This window comes from Rhyacophila brunnea, unplaced genomic scaffold (genome assembly GCF_057557595.1).
Source record: "Rhyacophila brunnea isolate RB1 unplaced genomic scaffold, BYU_Rbru_1.0 scaffold_21, whole genome shotgun sequence".
NCBI classification, from domain to species: Eukaryota; Metazoa; Arthropoda; class Insecta; order Trichoptera; family Rhyacophilidae; genus Rhyacophila; species Rhyacophila brunnea.
The window spans coordinates 15,698,885-15,708,675 of NW_028232871.1; positions in this window are offsets into that span (position 1 = coordinate 15,698,885).

The following is a 9,791-nucleotide window of genomic DNA, read 5'->3' on the forward strand; positions in this document are numbered from 1 at the left end:
AGCACGTTTTAAACCTTTAAACGAACATTGTCAGTTAGCGAAATCACTAGAACAACAATGAGGTCACGTTTTTTGTTTTTATCGGTTGGCACTATGTATTTTCTATAAGAATGTTGTCTATTATCTATGGTTTTCAGGTTGAGTTCTGTTCAAAATATTATCTATGGATGTCATGTCCGAAGTAATTTTAACCTACGCACACGTAGAAACTGTTAAAAATAATTGAAATTAACATGAATAATTAATAATAATTCAAAATACTAATACATTATAGTTGGCATTCTTGTCAGTGTCATTCTTCAGTGAATTTACAGAGATGGTGATCGTTCAAAATATTCTGCAAAATGACGAAAACAAAGACTAAATTTGATGCCGCGACAGCGTGACAGTAGGCGACATATAGGCGATATGCACCTCAATTTGATTCGCGCTTAATTATTGTTCACGTCAATAATCAAATGCCACCCATAGCTTGCACGTTCGACGTATAAAGAATTGGAGAAATCGTAGGCTGACGTTAGAGAACACATGATTTATGGAATTCTTCTATGGTAGGACTTCTTTGGAAAGATAATACAGATCACAGTAATATTGAGAGGATGAGTCAACGATGATTACTGTATGATGTAATTTAATGTATGGTCCGTAGGTTTACAGATGTTTCCATGATCTCTATACACGCAAAACCGATGATGACCAACGGAGATGCTAACAATGAGAATAAGGTGGTATTTATTAATGTATGCAATTAATGAATGTTATCTAAATATTGTATGCGATGTTAAACAAAATAATATTCGGCCTCTACGGTAAAACGTAGAGGCGCACCGTAGAGTAGATATTTAAACCAATGATAGTAGAATTTTCTCCAAATAAACTTTGTAATACAATTTTCATAATATACGGTTGAAAAAAAAAAATAATATGCGGATATACATAATATTATTTACATCATTTTGTTAAATCTACAATTTTTAATACGAGTATAATTTTAGCATTCATAAATCTATTTAGTCCTATTATTGTCATCATGTTGTGACATTAATGTAGAAATTCAACGCAACTCGAAAAATCTGTGTGAATGCAATATATTTATTATGTAGACTGTAGACGAAGGTACCACTGAAAGAAAAATATGTAATTTAGATAGATTTTAGGCTACACTGTGACGGTCATTGAAAAAGAAACGTTAATATACAATGTGAAGCATTTTCCATTTACAAATCGTATATTATTTTTACATAATGTTACTTTTTAGAAACGTCATAAATTCAATGACATAATATTATTTCGTTTTCGGAAACTTGTACGTATGCAGTTAGCCGTATGACACTTAACCGTGAAATGTTGTATCGGAAATATATGGCCGTATATTAAAGACCAACCTCTTGGGTCGTATAGTACTGACAAAAAATTCATGTCTAAATGAAACACGGTTATTGTCGGTTAACACTTTACAGGAAGCCAGCAGCAAACAAAAATTGAAAATAGCCTAGATTATTTGTTAGGTTAGGTTAGGTTAGGTTTTCATTCTTGAATTCATGAATTTTGCCAAAATCAGCTATGAAAATTGAATTAATGTTCATATTGAATCTAATAAAATTGGAGACCGTATAGTATACGGTCATCTCTTTCCGATAAGAAAGCTCACGGTGAAATGTTTTACTTACAATTTACATGTAACGATAATATTTTATACACTCATTTGAGGAATATAATGGAAACGGACGTTTAACAAAGTCTTCATACAAAATTCTAGAAATATTGCTTAAATGACTAGCCAAGTAATCGGATAATATACGGTTAATAAATAAAAGACTTTCGCCATTACACACATATCTTTCGACTTACAAATGTTCTTTCATAATTTAATTATACTAATTTTGACGCCATTGTACCACAAGTGATTTGGTCATCATGAGCTGTTTCTTCTCTGCGCACCATTCACCCTCAGTTGTGTCTGGATTCAGTTGAATCACATATTTGACCGGCTCAGCATGATTATTCCGCTCACTCTTGTACGCTGCCAATTATGACAGGTTTCTCCAAGCTGTCACACCATTCCGTGTTACATGTCTAAATAACTGAAGATTTCATCTCAGATATCATTGCGTATGTATTAATTATATCATATTTTATTATACTAATTGTGGCGCAATCGTATTATGAGTAATGTGGTCATCATGAGCAGTTTCTTCTCTGCGCACCATTTGCCCTCAGTTGTGTCTGGATTCAGTTGAATCACATATTTGACCGGCTCAGCATTATTATTCCTCTCACTCTTGTACGCTGCCAATTATGACAGGTTTCTCCAAGCTGTCACTCCGTTCCGTGTTACATGTCTAAATAACTGAAGATTTCATCTCAGATATCATTGCGTATGTATTAATTCACTGCAACTTGACTGGAATGACAAAGGGATCCCCGTAAATGGAAAATACCTAAGTCATCTGCAATTTGCCGATGACATAGTAATTATCTCGCAAGACGTAGAAGACTTCAAAAGCAGAATGCAGGAACTCGCTGAAGTAAACAATAAAGTAAGCTTGAAAATAAATGTAACAAAGACGAAAGTCATGTTCAACTGCTTTGCGGGCCAAAAAGAGATCCTCACCAATGGCACTCAGCTCGAACATGTGAAAAACTACATCTATCTGGGACAAGTGTCTATAGATGGATGTATGTATGATGAAATTGTTCGCAGAGTAAAGCAAGGCTGGAGTGCTTTTGGCTACCTGAATAATGTCTTCAAAAGTGACCGTCTACTGTGCCTAAAGCGTTCAACCAGTGTATGCTTCCCGTAATCACATATGCGTGTGAAACATGCACCCTGAGTAAAAGAGAGATCCAGAAACTTAGAGTAGCACAACGTAGTATGGAGAGGTGCATGCTGGGAATAACGCGAAAGGAAAAAAGAGGAATAAGTGGATAAGGAGACAGACAAGGATTTGCGATGTAATAGAGTTCGCTAAAAACCTCAAATGGAAATAGACTGGCCACATAGCTCGAAGAAGGGACAATCGTTGGATAAATTTAGCCATCCAGTAGTATCCAAGAGTAACAAAACGTCCGCAAGGTAGACCTACAGGCCGCTGGATTGATGAAATGGTAGAGTTATGCGGAAGTGTGTGACAATGCAACGCGGACCGAGAAAAGTGGAATCAGCTTGGAGAGGCCTTCATACAGCAGTGGACAGATACCGGCTGATGATGATGATATATTTTTAACATTTTGTAGAAGCTGCTCGAGTGGAGGTGGATTTGATGGCCAGTCTCGAAGATTGGTGAGGAGCATGAGCCGGTAGAGGAGACTTTTGGAGGAGGTCGAATGTCGCCGAGAGAAGATGCTGCTAGAAGATCCTTTTTCATAATAAAATAAAATTTTATATTTACAAATAATTTGTCAAAATAATAATCTTAATGTCGAATAAGGATACTGTAACGTCCTTTTAAAACTATGCCTTAATTATTTATGAGACTAGACATTTGTCATTTTTTGGATAAGATAGGGTAATAAGAATTTATTTATTTAATATTTACAACAATATTCTCATTACAATAAATATAAATGAAATAATCACAGTGAGAATGATGATGATATTATTACAAATAATGAAAAATAAAACATTGCAAATCCTAGTTCTGTAAATTTATTCTGATATTTTAAAAAGCTGTGATTTCACAGTTAGACTATCTTGAGTTGCCGCAATTAAGCATGGCAGTCGTAGCATAGAGGTAATGTACAGGGCACGATACCCAAGAGATGCAGGTTCGATCCTGCCGGGTGTCTTACTTTTTTCGAAAAAGATTTTTTCTCTTGGTTATATTTTCTCATGAGTGTTATCTTCAATAATTAGAATGGTACATTCTTAAATCTTGTGAATTATTCGTTGAATAAAAGAAATAGTTAATTAAAATTATTAACAAGTTCAAGTAAGTTACAGCAGAGAATATTGGAGTGATCCGTGACGTCGGTTAGTAATTAAAGTAATAAATACTTTAATTAAGAATACAAAAATCGATCGCCTACCATAACTAAAAATTTGAAGAGCGCTTATGAGCAGATATTAAAAAGACCAAAAGTTAAAATAGTCGCAATTAAGGATGGCAGTCGTAGCATAGTGGTAATGCACAGGGCGCGATACCCAACAGACGCAGGCTCGATTCCTGCCGGGTGTCATACTTTTTCGATTTTTTTTTATTGATTATATTTTGTCGAGAGTACTTTCAGAATTATGTATATCTTTGTTTGATTTTGAACAAGATATAAAATATTGGAATATATTGTACAATATAGAATAATATGTTGCATTTCATGAAGATATTTTATTTAGCTCGGAATACTTTCAAATTGTATGCACCAAAATATTATAAATACTTATTATGACATGATAAATAAGTGGTAAATTAAAAATCGTCAAAGCGTGGAATCCGAATTTCGATAATATATTTTCATGAATTTAAAAGGCGTTCAAAGCCTTATACGATGAAAGTATAACTACAAACTATACGAAGTTTAATGGTGACCACTCACGTCAAAAAGTAGGCGATTCAATTGGGCAGGTGTTATCCCAAAGATAGAAGACCCTACGCATTTCTAAAGGTCTTCAATAGACTAGAACATTATATTGTTACCCAGCTTGTCGTGGTTGGACTATGTACAAAGAACACGGCATCCCTGAGGCTAAAGGCCGGTTCGGATTAGTCGAATAGTTAAATCGAGTGGCGAGTGATTTAGTTACCACTAAATGATTTAGTAACTAAAAAGTGTCCGAACACAGTACATTAGTGAGTGACGTATCAAAATGAACAGAGCATAACGTAATAAATCAAAAATAAATAACTATTTTTTTTCTTCAACGAATAATTCACAAGTTTTAAGAATGTAACATTCATTTTATAACATACATAATTTTAAAACACTTCTCAGAAATATATGACCAATAGATTTTTTTTTATATAAAAATACGACACCCAGCAGGATTCGACCCTGCATGATGATCGCATCGAAGTGTTTTCAAATTGTGTACGTTCAAAAAATAAATTAATTAATAACTTCATTTATAATGGCTGTATTAGAAGAATTGGAGGATGAAATTCTACGACAACTAATAAATTTGACTAAAGATAACGTGTTCAGAAGACTTATTTCGTGGCTTGTTTAGTATTTAGTGGAAAAATTAGAACAAAATGGATGACTCGATTTAATGATTTTACTAAATTACTCAACTAAATTTGTCTTTTCGTACACGTTTAGTTACTAAATTACTCGCCACTTGACTAAATTACTCCACTAATCCGCACCGGCCTTTAGGCAGTGAAGGGAGTTTGTGACGGACATAGAGGGGGTGAAAAAAACTTGGGTGTAGCCACCGTAGGGCTGCGCTGCCGACGATAATTGAAATTAAATTTTAGCCTCGTTTTGCATAAAGTATGATTGTAAGTCGAATGTCAATATGATTTAATCTTAATGTAATATAATTAATCCAAGCTTGTGCGATAATTTACATCTATAGAGTTATAATAATAATTAATTTTAACAGTAAATTTTCCCGTGGAAACAGACGTTTACAACACAATACAATAATCATCTACTTAAAGTTTAATATAGTTTTTTGAAATAACTATGTTTTACTTTCGATTATATATTATTACGACTATTTATATCATGAAAATAATTTATATGCTAACTAAAGTATGTAGCCACTTGTTACTTATATTTGTATTTTTTTACATATAGGTACATGTAGTGAATAAGTACGTACGTAAAGAATTTTACAAATAATTAACGTGATATGTATGCTAAAAAAAAATCAACAACAATTAATTATTTCACTTAAATATAGCATAAATACATTATAATAATATATTTAAAACTTAATAATGATTCTTTGATAAAGGTGATGATATGACTATTTGAAATATATATTATATACTATTGATATTATGCACATTTAGTCAGTAATGATATACCAATAATATAATCAGCAGAATTGGATATACTTATTAAGAAAAATTTAAAAAAAAAACTGAGAAAACAACCGCTTTAACTTATATATTATAATTTAGCTTTATCATTAAGCTAAGAACTGATATTTAAAAAAAAACAACGGTGCAAATTTTGTGTACATATATTATTAAGTATATGATAAGAATTTTAAATGAAGATAATAAATATGATCATATATTATATTTGGTTAAATCAAATTTATTCTACGTAAGATATATTTTTTAAAATATACGAAACATCTTATTTAATTATACCTATTGATTTGAGATCATATGAAAGCCTTTTCATTTATACAATATAATAAGTATTTTTTTAAATTTTAATATAGCATTAAAGTCTTAATATTTATTTGTGCGAATTATATATATATACATCTACATTATATAGCATTTATAAATATATTGAAATAAGAATGTAAAATTATTTTATAACGATAGCTAATATACTCGATCGACGTGACAATCTGTTGCAATGCGAAATCGATGAAACTTTCCAATCGCGCCCTACGTCATGGCGCTGCTAGTATCAGCGCTGTGTGCGGATGATGGTGAATGGTACATTCCGTTCTGGTGGCATTGTGACGTAGCACCGATAATGAAAAGTTTCACTGTATAATATTTTTTAAAATTAAAAAATGTTGCAATATAAAATAATTAATATTTCTATTCATCTTTAAAGTATGTAGATACATAATAAAGCAGCTTAACAGACAAAGTTATTATTTATAAATGGCTAAGTAAGTAGTATATTCATTCTTTTTTATGGATTCATTTACCACGTGGCGTATTTACAATTTACATTATATAATATTATCCCCGACTTTGTCACCTTAAATTTATAATAAAACTACAACATACGTCATTAATTATAGTAACTATTTAAATACACAATAATAAGTTACAATTTTTTGTAGTTAAAAAAAAATATATAATGCATTAATCTCTTTCAGTAACCGTGCTATGGAATAATTAAATAAAAACAATAGTGACAATACATTCGTCATAAATAAAATAACTTGAATAATAATATAATATGTCTATCGATTGTTGTTGGAAGGTCATTATACTAAATCAATTAAAATAATATTCACACTACTGATCTCACCATTTACACTTGCGAAACCGGTATTGATTAAATTATGTATTTTAATATATTTTATACTCGATGGCATTGTCGATACATAAAAATATAGGATTTTAAATATTTTCAAGCAATTTAATTTAAATTCTGTGTATTATTAATTATTTTAATAATTATATCAACAATATTATATTATATAATAACTACATATTATATAAATTAAATAAAAACTATAGAATTGTGTTTAAATATATATCGTAATATTAATGAAAGATAAAGAAAGCCAAAGCTGCGATATAAGTATGTATTATATGATAAAATCGAACAGACCGCAGAAAATTATGTCAAATATATAAGTATGTGTACATACATACATAAATGATCTTGAAGTAGCCAGGGTTCACTAAAACCGACCCTTTTGAAAAAGTACAAAGTAGGTAGATATTTATAGATTTGAAATATTACATTATAATATATAAATATTGTCGACAATGTCATAGATTTTATTTGGTATATATATTTTTATGTGAAACATTTTTTAAATTATACCTATCATATCCTTAAGAGAAATAACCCGACCAGTTGGGTATATAAATTAGTACATACTTAAAAATAAAGCTTTCTTCAGACACTGTAGATTATCAGCTTATATTACGTACAATAGAATATTGTTTTGTTATGATGAATTCTGAAATATTTATGTTTAAAGTAGAAAATCAATATTGCGAGCTTGTTATTTAAACCAAATGATATTCATTGGTTTGTTTCAGGACGTATTATCTGCATTATTGCTTTTAAAATACAAAATACAACAGAAAAAAACCGTATCACAACACACCCGGATTATAAAAATAGTACATATTATTATGTATGCCCGGCATATAAATTCGAAGTCCAAACAATATCGTAGTAGATTTTTGGGTTTCCACCGTGTGAACTTCTTTCCTTCTTTCCTCGGCGTTTGCATTCATACACCTACAATTCACTTCATTATAGCACATTCATTATCTCTTGATTATGGCCTCTGCAACGAGCCCGAAACGTCGAGGAAAGAAGTGCACACGGTGGAAACCCAAAAATCTATTGATAAAAAACAAACGTGAAAGTCTCAAACATTATATCCATACAATATGTCAAAAATAAAGCACAGTGCAAGGAATTCATTATTTATTGGTAAGAGAATGGGACACTTTTATACGATTGACTAAATAATATAACGTAGACATGACCTGAATACGAGAATCAGAACAAAATGTTAGGATTTTTGGCCATATTGTACGGAGTGGAAACGTGAATACTCCTCACGTCGTGAAAAGCTTTAAAAAAATTTGAAGATTTCAAAATGAGGGTACGAAGACGTTGATTTTTAATGTTACAATCGTAGAGGCAACGCCAAGAATTAAAAAAGGATAAATAAATAATCAAAGAAATCAACTTTGGTCACATCACGTCACTTAAGGGAAAATTTCTTGCCAAACAGAAGAAGAACATCCCGGCCCAAAAATCTTAATTGGGTTCATCACTCCGCCTCTGACCAAAGTAGCAATACATAGAGAAAATATGGCCAACCTCACCACCGGTTTAGTAATGTAGTCGAGTCGTGATGCCAACTTTATAATGTTGTTAACTCGAGTCAGGCCACAACTTAAACGTACACATTGAAAGATAGTGTTAACATATGCCTTAGAAACTTTGTATCAATACTGCAATATAAAAGGAACTAAGAATACTGTAAGAGCATGCTTCAGTGAAACGGTAAATAATTTTCAACTATAGGTGCGACGAAATTTTGGACTGGCTGCCAATCGGAGAGCGAAAGTCGAGCTGTGAACATGTCAATTTGTTTTGTGATGGCGACGGGGGAATTAATTCTTAAATCGTGTAAAACTGACTAAAAAACGTTACCTATTTACTTGAAAAAGAAAACATGTCAATGAATATATTATTATTACAAATAGAACAATAAACATAGCACTAAATGGACGCATGTTGATTTTTTATGACAAATTATGTTTTGTTCTGCACGCGTCGTTAGCACATTCTTCGCGTCGCGCAGTCACGGTCGTTTTAGACCATGCCCCAGCTGAAGTATAGCCTTAAGGCAAAGATAGGGTAGTTAATTCATTGATGCGACGACTAATCTCAACCATTTGTGGTTGCCACATGCTGTGTAGTGCATTTCTTGTACTATTTGTACCAGATACTTTGGATATAGACATATTATGTAAAACTATGTTGCAAGTATGGTAAATATTGGACAGAAAGAAATCGATATCTTGGGCTACGAGAAACACAATGCAACATTGAATTTGTACTATTTCTATTACATAGGGTCACATGGTTAAATTAAATATAAATATTTTATTAAATGTATGAATGTTTTTCAATTAGACCATATAGAATTTTTGACATAAAAACAACAATTTAAATCATTGAAATACAATATGGAAAACGGTCTTTGTAGAAATACAGACACATTATTATGGCATCATATTATGAAAGCATTTTGGACTAAACGACAAAACCAAAACTGGATACATAACATTACAAAAGTCGAATGTTTTCACAACAGAATCGATGATTCATCACTACACGTATGGCGGCGGGCGTAGCACGGACAGACAGAAATACAGAGCCATCTCATAAAATACTTAATAACATATTTTACAATATATATATTATGATAAGTTATTTTAAGTTAT